This window comes from Protopterus annectens, chromosome 1.part1, assembly GCF_019279795.1.
Source record: "Protopterus annectens isolate FY-2018-M chromosome 1.part1, PAN1.0, whole genome shotgun sequence".
NCBI classification, from domain to species: domain Eukaryota; kingdom Metazoa; phylum Chordata; order Ceratodontiformes; family Protopteridae; genus Protopterus; species Protopterus annectens.
In genome coordinates this window covers 547,120,032-547,139,425 of record NC_056726.1, presented here as the reverse complement: position 1 = coordinate 547,139,425, position 19,394 = coordinate 547,120,032, and the positions used below count along the sequence as shown (strand labels likewise).

General features: G+C 38.6%; 1 protein-coding gene across 9 annotated transcripts in view; it reads right to left on the bottom strand.

Moving 5' to 3' along the window:
* LOC122806326 (protein unc-13 homolog B-like) overlaps window positions 1-19,394 on the bottom strand; it is a 2,554,726-nt gene that overhangs the window by 2,484,025 nt on the left and 51,307 nt on the right. The window lies entirely within an intron of this gene.

Here is a 19,394-nt window from a genome sequence, read left to right as displayed (position 1 = left end):
CTTTGGAAATTCTGAACATTGTCTTAGCACTTTAGATCCAAATCACTGTTTGTTTTTATAGGTAAAGCAGAGCTATCCTGGTGATAATCTGTATGCAGCTAAGTATAGGCCTAAGTTGCACAAACATGAGGTGTATCTCAACTTGCTGATACTTACGGATTTTGCAAAAGTCTACACCCTTCCCATCATATTTATTTCATCAATATTAAATGAGCAGAAAGCGTTACTACAGAGTCTTATTATATTAGGGAAAAACTGCACCAAAACCTGCGGGTCATTACTTACAGAACATGCTTTAATTAAATGAAGAACACAGACTTATACGGCCTACAAATGGGCAAAACTATGGCTGGAAAACAAAACAGAGGGTAACCAGAATTGGAATCCACTCAGTTAAGAGGCACTAGGCATAATTCTTTTTGATGTCTTTACAGGTGATGTAGAAAAAAAATGGAAAGAAAAGTTTGCCTTTGTACACACAAAGCAATACCACAGAAAAGGGACAGCATGGAAGGAGGACTAGAATGAATTAGAAGAGATTGAAAAGAAGACAAAACTGTCGATAGTACAGCAGTGCAACACATTTCGACCTTTCCTGCACTGAAGTCTTTTTCATCAAGGCACCAGAAGTGTAACAGTGGATGAAGTGTGCCCCCCACACACCTTGCAACTTATATATTCCATCACCAAAATGTCCCATTCTGCACTGTACCGCGATCTGTAGTCATAACATTGACCGTGTACAAGTGAATGCACGATAGCATTCACCGCAATGGATCCTTGCAGACATGACACTTGGCAATATGGGAATCAGTTAACTGATGTTCGACATTCCTATGTTCGCCGAACCGTCCTTCAGTTTAATAGTAAACCATAAAGCACTGTTAATCACACCACTGATACCCATTTTTATATTCTCTTTTAGTTTATCATCCAGCTCCTTCAGTGCCCCACTGATTCATATGCCCATATGTGAAGGATGACTGGAAGAACTTTCTTGAAAAAACGGCCTTAACAGATGTGTGGGACTTAAGGCAATTCTTATGACGGGTGACATAGCTCTCCTAATCAGGAAAGAAATCTCAACAGAATTGGGGACAAATCCAGAAATAATCAGGGCTACTTTTAAAATATTAGTACTATTAACTTGAGACATTGGCAGAATAAAAGGATGTGAATTAATACACATTTTCTGAAGTGAAGTCTACAACTCTAATTATTGTCATTATTTAAGTATAATTCACTACCTTTCTATAAACATCACCGATTTTAGTAGGGATTAAGAGGGACAGAGCTAAAACTTGAGTCAAAATCAATCACATTCTTGAAAATCTGAAAGAGTTGGAGAGGTATGTGGGTGGAAGAAAAACGAATTAAACTGTTAAGTATGACTTGCCATTTACCCAGGAGTTGATGGAAATATAAGATCAGATGCAGCAACGAAATTTTAAGTAAAAGACTTCAGGCATAAGAACAGCAGTTGCTACTTAAACACAAGTGTTTTTTTTTTTTTTTTTTTTTTAATTTGCTTTGTTTTATTCCAAGCCACAACTTTTGGTTGGAAGTAATTGTGAAATGTTGTCAAGATCTGTGTCCCTATAAAAACAGAGTTTCGTTGTATATTTTAATAATGTTTACTATCATCTGAAGTATTTTGTTTAGAAAAAGACTACCATGCAAGACATACTGATTTTGGTAGCTTTCAGATCCTTTTCTCAGGGTTAATCAATGCAACTGCTGAACATTATTTACTTCTGTTTGCCATGCTGCAACAGCAGTCAAGCACGTTCCACACTATTCATTAAAAGTATATGCTGAAACTATCAAGCTTAAAGACACAATATTCTCCACATACATAGCTACACTTACAGTTCTTGAGACCTTCAGTTTTGTTTTTATCTTTCATAACATTCACTACTCTCAATGTCATCTGGAAAACTTTCTAGTTTTAAAATGGCACCAACTTCTACACTCAATACAGCCAGTAACAGGCAATGTCTGTGTTCTCAACTCCTAGTGGAACACTCAGTACTCTGGGAAAAATGTTCATCCGGTGCAGTGGCCAGCAAGAGGCCTACAAACTATCCAGGTTACAAAAAAACTGCAAAAATGCGTGTGATATGTTTACACATGGAGACAATTTAACCAATGCTTTACTGGTCACCATCAGTGTGCATCTTGCTATTAAACCTTACTGAGGGTAGTTCACACACACACACGGTGCCAGTAACATTTGTAAGGCAGAGACCACCTAAACAGGACCAAACTATTTTATTCTTAATGTAATCATCCCATTATCACTACAATTTTATTTTCTCAGAGCCACGATTCTGGAAGAGGTGGAAGGGAGATGCCTAATGCCTCAACTCTCCAACTACATGGATGGCAAATTCCCCAAATAGTGATAAAAATGATTATTGTTTATACTTCCAGTTTATTGTTGATTTGCAAATTGCAACAAATACAGTGGATATAAAAAGTGTACACACCCCTGTTAAAATGCCATTTTTTGTGATATAAAAAATGAGACCACAATAAATCATTTCAAAGTTTTTCCCACCTTTAATGTGACCTATAACCTGTACAATTCAATTGAAAAGCAAACAAATCTATTAGCGGGAAAATATAAACAACATACAATAAGCTGGTTGCATAAGTGTAAACACCCTTAAACTAATACTTTGTTGAAGCACCTTTTGATTTAATTATAGCATTCAGTCTTCCTGGGTAGGAATCTATCAGCATGGCACAGCTTGACTTGACAATAATTGCCCACTATTCCTTGCAAAAGTGCTCCTCTTGTGCACATCCCTCTTCAGGTCACCCTGCTGATTTTCTATTGGATTTAGATCTGGGTTCTGTCTGGGCCATTCCAGAATGAAGCCATTTCTTTTGTTGATTTGGATGTATGCTTGGGGTCAATGTCGTGTTGAAAGGTGAAATTCCTGTTCATCTTCAAGCTTTCTAGCAGATGCCTCAAGGTTTTGGGCCAAAAGTGACGGGTATTAGAAACTGTTCATAATTCCCTCCACCTTGACTAAAGCCCCTGTTTCAGCTGAAGAAAAGCAACCCCAAAGCATGATACTGCCACCAGCATGTTTCATCGTGGGTATGGAGTTCTTTAGGTGGTGCAAAGTGCTATTTTTGCACAAAACACACCTTTTGGAACTGGGGTAAAAAAGTTCATCTTTGGTCTCATCAGACCATAACACATTTTCCCGCATGCTTTTGGGAGACTTTATCTATGGTTTTCCAAATTTTAGCCAGGCCTGGATGTTTTTCTATGTAAGAAAAGGATTCCGTTTTGCAAACCTACCCCATAGTCCAGACATATGAAGAATATGGGAGATTGTTGTCACATGTAGTACACAACCAGCAGTTGCCAGAAATTCCTGCAGCATTGCTGTAGGTCTCTTGGCAGCCTCCCTGACCAGTTTTCGTCTTGTCTTTTCATCAATTTTGGAGGGACATCCAGTTCTTTGCAATGTCACTATTGTCCCATATTTTTTCCACTTTTTGATGACTTTCTTCACTGTGTTCCATCGTATATCCAAAGCAGTGGAAATTTTTTTGTACCTTTCTCCTGACTGATACATTTCATCAATGAGAACCCTCTGATGCTTTGTAAGCTCTCTGCAAACCATGGCTTTTGCTATACCAGGCAACTGAGTAAATGTGAGGAAAATCCTACTAGGACAGCTGAATTTTATTTGGCGTTAATCAGAGTCTATTTAATTGATGGCAGGTGTGTACCCAAGGAGACTGAATGCTGTAATGAAATCAAAAGGTGCTTCAACAAAGTATTAGTTTAAGGGTGTGCACACTTATGCAACCGGCTTATTGTACGTTTTTTATTTTTTACATTTTCCCCTAACAGTTTTGTTTGTTTTTCAATTGAACTGTACAGGTTATAGGTCACATTAAAGGTGGGAAACATTTTGAAATGATTTATTGTGGTCTCATTTTTTATATCACAAAAAACTGTCATTTTAACAGGGGTGTGTACACTTTTTGTATCCACTGTACTTGTAAACAATTAACAACAATTGTATAAACTTCTAACACCACCTTAAAGCACAGATTGCAATGTGTTAGCCTGACTTAACGTTCAAAAATGCTGATGTTTGGCAATTAAAACTGTCCACTCTTTTCTCAGCTGCAGTTACCTAAATTGAATTTTTCAGCCATTGCACAGATTATCCGTACCTTCCACAGACACACTTTTGAAAATTGTGACTCTTTGCCTTCATTCAGCTAGAGAAATGAAATCTATCACACAAGTTTCATAGTTCATTCACATATCTAAATAACATTTAAGGCTCAGTTAAATAGGAAATCTAATGTATAAATGGTGTCATCTCATAACCTCTAATGAAGTGAGGCAATAAACCTGGATTTTGGTGCCATGAATGACTTCACAAAAAAGAAACAGCAGGTACCTTTCTTGCATAACAGTCAGTTGCTAAAAGATAATTGTTTGGTTCTCGATATGTAAATTAAAAACCCATGCTCATCTGCTAATTCAGAAACAGAGGGATGTTACGTTGTGTGACTGCCACACTATGTTCTTCTGTTTTTACAGTAAATAGAACATACACACTTGATATAACTCACTTTTAGCAAGACTAACCATAAAATGTCCAAAACTGGTTTATGACAAAAAAATAAATAAAATGACATCTGAAAATGGGAGAAAGCAATTACATATGAAAATGCAAAAGTTGAAAGGGAGAGAAGTTGGAAATATATTGTTTGAAAGTCAAGTTATGGCTAGGAGTTTGTTATAAAATGTGTGCATACCTCACAAACCTCTTAATGCAACAGCGCTGGATAAAGTAAAAAATAAACTGGGGAACAAAGATCCAAACTTTCGGACAGACTTTAAAAAATGCTCTTACAGTCTTAGAAAGTTCATAGAGTAATAGGTTTTGCTTTATCTTGTATTTCCTAAATGGTATGAAGTCAAATTCAAATGCCTGTCATTATTTACTGACTTCAGTCCTCAATATTTTGCCAGAAAAATGCAGATTTTATGTGGAACAAATATGAGGCAAAAATCTGTATAGTTGAAAGGTTATGTAAGTGTATGCTTGGGGGGGGGGGGCGGGGGGAGTTAACTCAAATACATCCTATTTTAAAGAAAAATATTTTTTCATCAGGACTAATTTCTATTCAATTGCCCTGTAACATTTTTTTTTATTTAACATTTGTTGACCGGGAAAGTCCGACTAGGTTCCACAGAGCCTATTTTCAGCGGAGGCCCGGGGAGAAATGCTCCAGATATATACATACAACTATGCATATACTGTTCCTCCAAATTTAAACTTGTCAAACATACATGCAAAAATGACATCTAGCCAGAAAATATTTAATCTATAAAGTTACACTAAAAATAGCTCTTAAAATAAACACAGATTCAGCTGAACATGAAAACATCTGAAGGTAATGTGCTGCTCCATTTATTAAAATATTATTTATTGGAAAGGTAAACAATATACATGTATTTTCTTACTCACTGCAACAAAATGCACTTACAATATCTCTGTTTCTGATGTAGAAGCCATTGACTCAAAGACAGTGCTTGTCAGTGTGAGAGTAAGCAAATGATGGGTCACAATAACAGATGTGACTATGCTAAGGTCATACACACTGCAGAGGCACCTTTATAATGACCCCCCACCCTAGAAAAGGCATAATTCTTCAGACAAACATTCAAAAAAAGTAGTAAAATGGACTAGAGTTAATAAATAGTGTCTTGCAGTCATTTAGTGCTGGACTTGTTCCCTTGTGTACTGAGAATCAGGGCTGCACCTGTCACAAATGATGATTTCCCAAGTACTAAATATCACCTTCTAATATAAAAGTTGACTTCAAGATAGCTTAATTCCGGTGCCAAACAATGATGCTAAGAGTGTCCTTTTATGCACATAAGTGCCATACATAAAATTGGAAAAACAAACTCATATTTTGCTTATGCAGTAGTCTGACTGGCTAAACCTGTCCATGCTACAAACCTTCCAAATAAAATAACAAGCAAAATGTTTCTATTTATTGTATTATCTGCAGAGGCATTAATATAAAGACATTCATAATATACAAATCATATTCATAGCTTTATGTTAAACTACCCTTAGTTTCTCTGAGTACTCTCATTCCAGATGTTTTTTATTCTTAATACAACCTAAAAAGAAATTAAATATAGTTGCTTCATCTGAACTAACGTGGTACTTTTTTTCATCAGTCTGTATTTTAAAGGACTTCTAACAGACATTTTATTTAACATGGCTCCATATGAAATTATGGCATTCCTATAAAGTTTTGAATCTGTTCCTTCTATCTGAAATAGCTTTTTTTTTTTAGATGTGAAAGCCCATTCCAAAGATATATGCAGTGGACCTAACTATGCCTCAATCTTCTATTTTGAACTATATGCAGTAATGTTAAACCTAATCTTTCATTTTTCTGACATAATCGAGTAAACCTCGAAGAATGTCATTTAGTTTTTTAACCCAAAACAGTAACAGAATTCATACATCTTAATCATAATAAGTGATCACCGAAGTGGTATTTATTAGAGAAGAGCATTTGCAAAACCCAGTGTAAATGTAATGATGCAATGCATGCAACGGGATTAGTAAAACCTAATCCACTGTTCATTGTATAAAATCTCCCTTCTGACAGGCTTTAATTTTGAACCCCATATAATGCCAATATCAAATTCTAACAGGACATTTTCTAAAAGTGTTAAAAACATACATACACATCCCAGCTATAATTTTTCCTAAAATGACAAAATGAATCAACTATATTGTTCATAGGGAAAAAAGTGTAAAGCTCCAATCAAACCATTAAAATCTGTGTATTGTGTACTTGGGGTTGGAGCCTGTCAGGAATTTGTCTTCATCATCAGGAAATCTGGAATCCAGTTATAGTGAGAACATGAAATGTATTTTGAATCATTCTGACAGCTAACACATTTCTGAGGAATATTTCATAAACATGTTTACTTTTTCACTTGCATTTACCATCAGCTTTTAAATTCTGTGTGAAAACAATCATTGCTGTTGCTTATGCTTGCATATATGTGTGTGTGTGTGTGTGTGTGTGTGTGTGTGTGTGTGTGTGTGTGTGAGTGAAGTTGTATAAGAGCAAAAAGATGGCCATGATTTCTTTCAGTTTCCATCATGGTCAAGCTTCACCATTGCACACAATAAGTGGCGCTCTCTGGTGGTCTGGGCAGAATGTTTACAATGTAATTACAGTGTCAAAGTATCATAATTACAGTGGCAAAGTGAGTAGTGTTGTCTAGTCTAAAACTGGCCCAGTTCACAGGTGGGCACAGAGATAACTATACTTTTGTGTGGGGGCACAGGATACTGTTGTAATTATTTCTTTAATTTTCCTCCCAATAAAATGTCAGAGGTGTGCACAGATCATCACTATTAATTGTGTGTGTTGGCTGGGGATAGTGGTCATTATTTCTTTGACTATCCTCACAATCACACTTCAGACGTGCACAGAAGATCACTATAGCTTATCTAGGGCCAATGTACTATGCAAGAGCAACAGGTATGAATTAATTATTGACAGTTTTATTTTTCTAATTCCTTTACAGTTGAATTCAGATGTATATATAGATGGTAATCATTTGAGGATAGAAGGAAGGCGGCATGCTGCATATGCACAACTGAAATATTTTGTTGAGCTCTATTTGTTATTTCCACTTTTAAACTAGTTTGATTTTGAACGAGCACACACAAAAAATCTATCTTTTGGAGTAGACAGGGGAGACATGGTATAGATGCATGGCAACAGCAAACTGAAATATATTACTAGGGACATTTGTCCTTTCACATTCACTCCAACTTAACGAGAGAGGGGTACACAGAAAGGGAGTATATTTATTGGGGGGGGGGGGGAGTACGAAGGAAGACAGTCATCCCAGACTTGATTTAAGCAACTCGGAGGCATTTTATTCTCAGATTATGGGCATCTACTTCTCAGTTTGTTGGCAACTATTTTGTCATCAGCCATGAACATAATGTATTTCTTCCTTGAAAGAAAAAAACAGTTTCTTTCCTTAGTCATGATTTTTGTGTTCAGACCATCATTGGTCCAAAGAATGTGAAATAAACGTGCAACTAGAACATTTCGAGTTCCATAGCTTCCGAGGGGCCTAGTGGCCTCCAGATCCCCAGCTTAAATTCTTTCCTCTACAGTTACTACAGGAAAGTCTGGAGGAAATGTGTGGGGTATGCTATGGTGATGGCAGACAGCAGAGTGGGGACTGCCATGTAAGACCTTTTTTCTTAAGACTTCGCATCTTCTAATGCTGTCCATGTAATCACTATATATATGAAATTTAAAAACTGAATCCTGTGTGTGTGGCTTACTCAAAGGGGTGTGGATACCTTCAAGCAAGGGGTATATTTTCATTACATGGCTTATTGGTCAGGAAAGGGAAGGATGCAAAGGTGACAGACCCTGTGTGTGCTATACTTTTCAACTGTGATTGCCCAGTATTCTCTGTCAAAGTCTACAGCTGAACCTCCATATTTGTCATCATGAAGTACATGCCTTTTACAGTGGCTGCATACTCTCATTAAATCCTGTAGTCTAAGTTCAGGCCAGATTCGCCAAATCATCAGTGCAATTCAAGAGAACAGGTGACCTCACCTTATTAAGAAAGTGTATTCAAGCAGTATGTTGCCTGTAAGTTCTGTTATTACTACACTTCTGACTAGACAAAGAAAACAGAACTTCTCAGTGAATAACTTTCCAAGCCAGCCATTAACAAGATTATCATAAACCCCATTTAAGACGTCTTATAAAATACATCAGACTATTACAGAACACAGAATATATACCATAACTGAGTCTGCCTAATATTATCAGAAGTTTTTTATGTCAAAAGGCCATCCATATCAAGAAAATTAACTGCAATATCAGTATACTTTGCATCAAACATGATAATCATAGCTTGAATGTTAGTCTGCCTTGTAATTAGATAACCACCACTACCTTTTTTTTCCTACGGTCTGCTATATGCTCACAACACTTCAGATGTTTTCACAAAGGTCTAACTTCTTCTTTCTAACCTCTAAACAAATGCTTTTGCCTGCACAAAATGTTTTTCATTTGCAATGTATGCATGTCAAATATCCAGTGTTGTGGCACATGTATTACATTTTTTCAAGTGCATTTCTTTTGTACTGACATGCTATTCTTTGTTTTTTTATATCTAAATATAAAGCTTTAAATTTTAGTTTAAAATCTACCTAGCAGTCTGAACATGAGGAATAAAATGGTGTCATGTTAACACGGTCATCAAAAAGTAATAGCATTTCAGCATGTCAGTCAGCTACTTTAAACTCTTTCGTATTCAATGGAGATTGCTACCGCTTGCAAAAAAGGGATAAAACTGCTGTACGAAATACACAATGATATTCATGCTAGCCATTTCCTGATAGTTTTAGAATAAATCACAAGCTCGTTTTTGTTAAAAAGTGATTTGCCAGTGAAGAAAAGCTTACCCATGCACCAAAGTATGACGTGCATAAACTGCCAAACAAATGCTTCTCAACATTTTTACTTCTTTATTGCTTATATATATATATATATATATATTATAATAAATATATATATATATATATATATATATATATATATATATATATATATATATATATATATATACACACACATATATACACATATATATATATATATATATATACACACACACACATATATCTACACACACACACACACACACACACACACACACATATATATGTCTACCTTGACCCACCGAAATTACGTTTCTTTGAAACGTAATTTCGTGACCCCTTTTTTCCAAAACTGCATGTTTCCAAAAATCCACTTTCGCAAAAGAAAAAACGGATAAATGAAAACCAACTGAGACTGTTGTTATAGATCATGGCACAGTTGGGATAAGGGAATATTTCATTCATTTTAATGGACACAGCACTGTGTACATGCATAGATATGTCTATTTAAGTCCATGGGTGAAGCTCATACTATCCCAAGTTGATGTCACAGTGGGATAAGCCTGCCTAAACAGTGATGTGGTAAAATTGCACTACACAAAACAGTGCTGCACAAAATTGTGCAAAAAAAAAAGTGGCAAATTCGTAATGACAAAAAGCACACCATCATGGATGAACTAGCCAAAAACACGCCGACAAAAGTACCCCACAATAAGCAGCCTATAGCTTACTTGCATGTGATGTACAACATGGCTGCTGTTCAACAATAACATTATGCCAGTTCTTGCAGGTCAAGTGATGTAGACCATGGGCTGCTGCTCAAAACTGACATTTGGATAGTTTTAGGGGGGGTGGGGTTATATTGCGTGCAGTACACAACTTTGGAAAGTGAAAATGAAATGGAGTACGTTGAATCTTAGAAAAATATAGATCATATGCTGTATAGTGGTTAATGATTAATAAAATATCGAATAAATGCTTATGGAAGCACACTGTGGTGTTGTGTGAAGAGAAACTGTAAAGGACGCGTTAAACTTGCGACTATGGGTACTTTTCAGATGTCGTCAGATCACAACCCCCCCATGCACCAGTCCCAGAAGAAAATGAAGCCAAGAAAGTTGTTGTGGAGATACGATGGTGTGCAAAGATAACAGATGAAAAGCCCCATCAAATCCTCCAGCACTTGAGGATTACCTTTGACAGTTGCACCTCTTTTGCCTATCAGAGGTGGTGGTGCTGTGGTAGTATTGTCGCCTCACAGTAAGACGCTGTCTGGTTCGATTCTCAGCTAGAGCGTCTTCGGCATGGAGACATGCCTGAATGGGCGTACCTTCGTTGAAGATTGTGTGTCAGGGCTGGCAACTCGGCACGTAACAATCAACTGCCAATCATTAGCAGACTGGAGTTCAACTGTGGTGGCCCCTAACTGGGAAAAGCCGAAAGACACAACAACAATCGTGCTTCACAGGGAACCACTGAAAGAATTCCAAAAACTCAGGGAGGTCCATATCCAAATGTTGCATCGTGAAGTGACATTGCTATTCCAGATGCTTTTCAGAAGACAACTAGGGATGAATGTTTCATGCTGTGGGATTCAGGAAACAAAGATGCTCCACAGATTATAATCTATGGAACATCAGAAAATCTATCGCTTCTCCAGGATAACAATCACAGGTTCATTGATGGGACTTTTAAAGTTTCACCAAACATTTTCTACCAGGTAAATACACGTGTGAAGATATGTGAAGGCTGCCATCCTCTCGAGATAGGATTTTGTAATTTGTAAATATTAATGTAAGCCACATGCTTGTTCTCTGTAAATGTTGAACTTCAAAAAGTAACCACATTGCACTCTGCTGGAGGAAAGCTGATAATTCAAGCATTGTATAATTCTTTGATCTCAAACTCGGAGCTGACATGTCTGGATGAAAGAATTCTTGCTACTGTTTTGAGACCAGAGTTAATTGCTAGAATTTGCATGTATAATGTCTTTTGTTGCTGTAGCTTCCTGACCAGGTGCAAGATCAAAAGGGCTGTTACACTCTGGGTTTTTTTAGCCTGGGAACCAGAGAGAAATGATGTAATCTGAAATGAGTCAGTAGCACTGTGTTATCAATTTGAGGAGAGAGATTCAGGGCATTTTGGCATTTGTCTTCAGAACATCTATCACCACCAGCACTACTTTGCTCTATATGTATGTTTATTTTAGAACTGTATTTTCTCTTAGCTATAGCTAGGAAATAGGAAGATTAGACTAGTTGTTTTTTTTGTACTGTTGGCAGAACTATTCTACATTATTATTTTAAGCATTTTCCTGTGATCTCTGAACTCTTGACTAGCACTGTGTAGTAAGAAGTATTCTCTTGTGTTTTTATTATTAAAAAAATTTAAACCTTTCAACTGTGGCTGTTTTGTGGAGAGATAATTTAAGCTCTAGAGTACACTGCATGCATATAGTGATACTGTCCAAGCCACCCCAAATAAGCCTTGCTGTTCAGTCACACTTAACAGTTGGATAATATTTCACAGTAATAATTGGACATCCTTTGATAAGGGCTTATTACTAGCTGATATTAGTGGTTGGTGGTGGTGGTGATTATTGCCTTATAGCCTAGACAGAAGGGGTATAGCTGGAGAACCTGTGCCAGCCTTCCACAGTAGTGTCTGTGTGTTTATATACAACTCGGATCCCAAAGTGTGCATGTGTCAGCTACTTGGGCAGGGACATGAAGCACTGGTTGGACAGAGAGGGTGCTGGAGCTTTTAGCTTGACCACTAGGCTGAGATCTGGACCCTATAGCTGTGGCCAGTGGGGAGGTCTTATTGGGATCTGGACAGAAAGGGAGAAACCAGCCCCAGACTGATTGTGATCTCTTGTGTGCTCTTAAGGAAAATTGTACTTTACTGTGTGTGTACTTGTTATCCTCCCCTATGTGGACGCCCCTCACTGGTGTTAGTGGTGAGGATTGAGGCTCTTTGATTGCTGGGCCAGTGCACAGGTGTCACAACGTGCACTTACAGATAACAGAGTACATCCTATGATTTATGCTTTACTTCCCAATAAAACAGAGGAAACCTATGAAAGGGTTTTCCATAAAATGCTAGAATTAAGACCAACTCTTAATCCAACAAGTATTCTTGCAGATTTTGAGAAAGCGAGCCACAATGCTTGCAGAACTGTTTCCTGCTGTCCAGATAGGTTGTTTCTTTCATCTTGGACAGCCCCTTTGGCAGAAGGTTCAGGAGCTCAATTTGGTTGTGTACAAAAATGACAAAATATTCATAAGCAAGTGAAAATGCTGTTGTACCTTCAGTCTTTGCTGATGTTGTCAAGACATTGGATCAACAGTTACAGTTGTGCATAGATTATTGGGAAGATGCCTATGTTGGGATTCTTAGACGTCCTCTGTGTTTCTGATTACTGAATGGAATCAGCGGGATTGAATTCTGAATAATCTTCCATGCACCAACAGTTCAGTTGAAGCTTTGCACCGCTCCTTTCAGTAGATGATATTCTGACACCATCCATCTGTATACAAGTTAGTGGAGCACTTTCAAGAAGTGCAGTACCTTATGGAGATCTTATTCAATGATTTTGTGCAGGTGCAATACATCCTGAAGCCTCCAAGGCTAAATACGTACAACTTAATAGGCATCTGTGTAAGATAATCCCCACTTATGGAACTGTGTCATTGCAGGATTACTTGCGAGTTGTTGCTCTTAACATTTGCCTATAACAACCCAGTCCCACTTATGGAACTCTGTTGTAGCAGGATTACTTGCCAGGTGCTGTTCTTAACATTACTGTATAACAACCTCTACATATGGTTATAAATACTACTTTAAACTCATTTCAACTTCACATTGTTGTTCACTTTTGCAATACCAGCAATAAAAGCACTTGAACATGTTTTATAGTTATTTCTTTTTTTTTTTTACTCCTACATTGTTTACTAAAATATGTCCAGTAATACCTTTTAAGGTAACTTACTACACAGGCATATAATTACAAATCTGATGAGCGACTGCATATTTATTTACTCCCTATTTCTCAATATATTGTGCTTTCTCCAGTGCAATTTATCCCATTTTATTGGCAGGTTTCAGTCGGCGCCAATTTGTCACACAAGGTTATGTTGGCGCACCATCTGCTGAAAAGTATATAGTTTATGCATTTAATAAAAGGCTTACAAAGCTTTTTATTAAAATATGATCTACAAACAAAATGGGAGACAGCAAGGAAAATTTAACAACTGTGGCGCTCAACTCACTGAATGCTGTGAAGTAGGTCTGATCATCAGAAAACACTTTAAAGCTTGCCTTTACAATAGGAATTTGATACTGGTTTACCAATGTAAAACAGAAACATGTCTAAAAACTGACAAGAATGACAAGAAAGCTTAACATCTGACCTTAGTTTCTTTTTTCTGTCTCTAATATCACAGTTAAGGTCACCTATAATAGTTATATCCTTATTAGTTAACAAATAAGATTTAATCTTATGGAAAGATGTTCTAATCTTTAATAGAAATATAAGCATATGCAACAATTGGGCAAAGTACCTTATCCTTTATCCTATACTCTAGGACTAAAAATCTACCAGGGTCCCCAATAATTACAACCAAGACCTGAATATCTGTGTTATTAAGCAGAACAGATAACCCAGAACATGTATCACCACACACACACTATTGTCTTTACCAAGATTATGCAAATTGCTTTATCTTATAGAGTTGTAAAAATCTTACATGTAGTAAAAAAGTGAAATCCACTATTGCATTTTCTTTTTTTACAGCACAGCAAAATAGTAAAGCATATGGCCTCATTATACATACCATTTACTTAACAAAAAGTGTAGGGAAAGTATAATTTTCCTTTTTTCCCCTCTATTTTCTTTTATTTTCTCTTTTTCTATGATATATTCTACTCCCGATGTATCCAGGCCCAGCTGAGAGTTCAACATCTGGAAGATGAGTAGAAAGTGCACCAAACTTATTTGCATGTGCAAATTTACTACGTTTAGCAGCTGGTCGGGATGGAAAATTTCATTTTGCTCATATTCAGTGCTAGCTTATATTTCTCTACCATCCCCATCTTCAAAATCTCTTAATATAATGTTAGTAGACTGTACTGATGAACGATTGTATACGGATGGATGTACTAATAACACTCTAAAACATCCTACTTACTTTCATACAAGGAGGTATATGTAACTGTGCAATTCATCCTCCTGTGGTCCCTCAACCATTTGAACAATGAGGCTGGCAATTTTAGTAGCAATTAGTTAAATTAGCATCATTTAGAACAAAAAGGGCTGTGGTGCATACTTTCAGCCCCTCTTGATTGCTGTTGTGTAAATATAAAATGTTTTCCCCCACTCCATGTTGTATTAAATTTCATTTTCCTTATGTTTGCTGTGTGTGGTTTAGAAAAATACAATATATGAATGGCTAATTCTTCCAGTACAAATGTTCAGGTATAATTGTTTTGCATATCACAAGATCCTTGAAATGTACGAGTCTAAGCTAATATATAACCAAATGTATTCCATTTAGATAACATTGAAATGTGGCCGTTTAGCATAAATCACAATATTTCCAGACTATAGGAGCCTAATAATTTAATATATAGCTAGGGGTAATTTTCCATTCTTCCTGTATAATTATAAATGTCAAAGGGTGATGACGTTTTCCTAATTAAGTGTACAAGACATTAGCTGTATTTTTCCAACAAACTACTGGAAAACATAGTTTTACTGGAGTCCAGTCACCTGCCAGAATTGCAGCCCACTGGTCTCAACAGAAGAAAATTAGAGTCTAGCCAAGCATGCCAGTAAACTAAATGCTTGGATAGGCAACTGAAGTAGAAGGCTCACAGAATCCTGCTGGAATCCAGTTTCGGTTACATAGCTTTGGGTTTATGTTATCTGATTGTACAAACAGTTAAAAGGAAAATGATTTAATGAGTTATTTCTTTTTAATACAATTTAAAACAAGTTAATGGTATCATCAATTCTATCATCGCTTATACTATTTGAGTTTATAATATGGGTAAATGTGTAGTTTTATCTCAATCTGTTACCAAAGTCACAGACATTTTCCATTTACCAGTCTGTAACTTCTATCATAACAAACCTTAATAGCATGAATAGTTTTTTACATTTTTTGAAAATAATACAAAATCTTGTCCTTAGTAGGAATATCTATTCTAAACTGAAAAATATATGATCTGATGATGTTAATCCTCGTTCATTCCTTACGCATGGGTATCGGTTCTGACCTCGGAACAGAGCAGACCATTTTCCAACTTCGCGTCAGCCACAAACACTCAAGCTAAACTCTTACCCATAATTTCCCTCTCCCTGTTACCTCAGATTTTATTTGCCGCATCGCAGTTAGATCGTGTCAGGCTACTTCCCTTGAGCTAAATGCACATTGTTGATCTTTTCAAAAATTTGACTAAACTTTTTGAGGAAAAAAGTAGTTATTTAGTTATCTCTTACCTTATCGCACCTAGCGACTACTCCTTGTGCTCGTTTTTTTCTTTCTCTTACCGACGAGGTATTTCTTCCCTTTACCATCGTTGGTAAATCTTTCTGGGTCTTACTTTCGGGTAATCCCTTTTTGGTAACCCTTCTTTTCCTTTCTTTTCTATGACAGATAAAAAAGGCAGTCCAGGTTTTAAAAGGTGTGTGGAATGTGGCCAAAAATTGCCCGCCTCTGATACACATTCTTTGCGTGTTTATTGTTTGGGTGTGCCTTATTTAACAGTTGACCCACCTTGCAGGATTTGTAAGAATTTCACTAACAGGATTGCCATTGAAAGAAAGAATAAGTTGATTTTAAAGGGGCTACTTAAATCTCCCTTTTCAGAGGCTATTTCTGGGACGGAGGTCTCATTCCCTCCAAGCTCCCACAAGAAAAGGAGTGATGATTATAAATAATCTAAGTCTCTTCCATCCTCTCCAGCGGAGGCCCTATGGAACAGAGACCTAAAAAACCTAAGCTTTCCACTCCGGATTTGGCCTCTTCAGCACCGACGATTTCGGAGCCTAGTTATTCGGTTCCGAGTCCATTGGTGCCATCTACTTTTTCGGCACCCAGTAGTGTGCCTCATACAGTGTCGGAACTGAGGGGCTCCTCAGTTCAGACTCCTTCATTGGCACCAACAGCACAGTCCATACAGTTTTTGTCTGAGCCGATAGGTGTGTTGACGCCAGTCTCCCTCTCGGTTCAGACCATCGATTTGGCACCGACTATTCGCTCGGTACAGACCATTTTCTTTCTGTTGCAGACTCTCTCCACACCACCAGCTACTACTTCGTACCGACCTCATCGGTGCAGACTTTACCTTCGGCACTGATGGTTCCCTTGGGGCACACTACTGTTGTTCAGGCCATGCCAACTCCTCTTTTTGTGGTACAAACTCCCACTGTTGTGAGCACCAAACTTGTTTCGACTTTGGATAGACCGGATTCCCTTCAGCTATGTCTGTGAGATACACTAGAAGCCTCTCTGAACATGATGTGCTGCGTCTTGTGGATCAATTGCTTCTGGCTAGAGGTATTCTTCCTTCCAGGACCTGTACTTCCTCGGGAGGTGACCATTCTTCATCAGAGCCCCTGTCACTTTCTTGAAAGCCCCTTACCATAGCACAGTCTTCACCTGCAGTTCCCCTTTTGGATCTCACTAAGGAGCCTCAGTTGCCTTTGTGGCAGGATTCTCTTGCCACTACCCAGGACGCTGTGGCGCCCCTTCTTTGGCTTTCCGCAGACGTCCAGGGACTCCGAGTCGAGAGAAGACTATTGCATCGGCTGACGTTTCTATACTATCAGTGCCTCTGCTTTTTACACAAGAACACCGGGCACAAGAGCCTCAGGACTTACCCCCACAGGAGGTCCCTATTGAGCAGTCTTTCCCCAGTTCTTCCCTCTGAGGAAGTTTATCGTGTAAGAGGAAACACACAGACTCCACTGAGGAGTCCCTCACCAAAGACACAGACTTGGATGATGGAGAAGGGACCTCTAGGTCACCCTCCAAGGTATTCTTTGGAGATATCCTAGAAATCCTGAAACAGAGAGGTGATTGGCAGCCCTCTAACCCAACCTCTGAAGACTCTGTGTTCCAACAGGCCTTTTGTGCCCGGCCCTCTATCTCCTGGGTTACTCCACCTGCCAACGAACTGGTCCAGCTCATCATGCAGCATGCATGGAAGGCTCCTGACACAGCTGAGGCCATTCCCCAGAGGCCAGATAAAATTTTGTCCCCTCCTGAGCGCGACCTCCATTGGTCCAAAAGTCTAGCAGTAGATGCCTTGGTGGTGGTGGCCGCAACTAAAACGGACCTGGTGGACGAAGAAAGCCAGACTGTTCATCCGCCCAACAGAGAGTCTCAGGCTCTGGACAAAATTGGGAAGCGTACCTTTGCATCAGGGACCTTTGCAATCAAGGCTCTGAACTATATGGTACATTTTACCAGGCTTCAGAGAGACTTAATCTCTGAGCTCTCTGAAACTTTGGCTGGTGCTGTGTATGATGATGTCAGTGACAAAGTGGCCTTTCAATTAGCCACCATTGAATCTATTTCTAACTCCTCCATGCGTCTCATTTCTCACGAATCAGAAGGAGCAGCTAGAGCAGCGGGTGCATGCGTTGTTCTGAGACGACTTGCCTGGATGCACCTGTGTGATTTTGCGGAACCCTTCAAGGCTTCCTTTATCAACGCTCCAATTGAAGTCTCTTCGTTGTTTGGTCCCAAAGTTAAAAGCACACTGGCTAGATGTGAACAGAACAGTAAGACCCTTTCTGCCATGGGTGTCCATTATTCTTCCCCTCAACGGGCTTTCTCCAGAAACCAAAAGAGTGGGAAGATATGGCACAAAAAATATCAGGGCTCCTTCCATGACACACAGGCTGATTTTTCCCCTACAGACAGAGGGGTAAATTCTCAGGGAAGATGCCCCTTTCAGGGTAGAAGCGGTCCGCGTAACCAGGGTTCCAGGGATTCTTTCACTGGCCAACCCTACCAGTGCTCCTGAGAACTGGCCCAACTGCTTTCCTCTGGAAGTGGTTGGGGGTCGTTTCTCTTTGGACCCTTCTGCCTGGCTAACCATCACCAGTGATTCTTGGGTACAAAAGATAATAATCAGAGGTTACCATATGCTGTTTGATCTTTATCCCGTCACCTTAAGGAAATGACCTGATGTGCCACCCAGTCAATGGGTACAGGCAGCATTAGAGATTGCAAAAGTGCTAAGCAAAAGAGTCATCCAAACAGTCTCACCAGACCAGATAGGATCTGGATTCTACTCAAGACCATTTTGGTGCCAAACAAAGACCGGGGACCGGTGACCAGTTTTGGATCTCAGTGTGTTAAACACATTTGTAAAGGTACAGAAATTCTGGATGGTCACTATATAGTATATCCTCCCACTTTTGGAAAAAGACGATTGGATATGCTCTATAGATCTTCGAGACGCATACTACCACTTAAAGTGGACAAACAGTCAAGAAGATTCCTTCACTTCCGTGTGGGAACCAGTCATTATCAGTTCCAAGTACTGCCCTTCGGACTCTCTACAGCCCCCAGAGTGTTCACAAAGTGCATGGCAGCCGTCACAGTGTTCCTACGACTATAGGGATTCCAGGTTTTTCCATACTTAGACGACTGGCTCATCACTGCCTCCACCAGTCATCTATTAGAAAAAGCCCTGGCTGTCTCTCTTCACACCGCAGAAAGGCTAGGCTTAACCATAAATTGGCAAAAATCCAATCTCACCCAGCCTCAATCCACAAAGTTCATAGGGGTCCTCCTGAACACAAAGAACTGCAGAGCATCCATTCCAGAGCACAGAATTCAAAGATTGAGATGACAATTGATTCCAAGC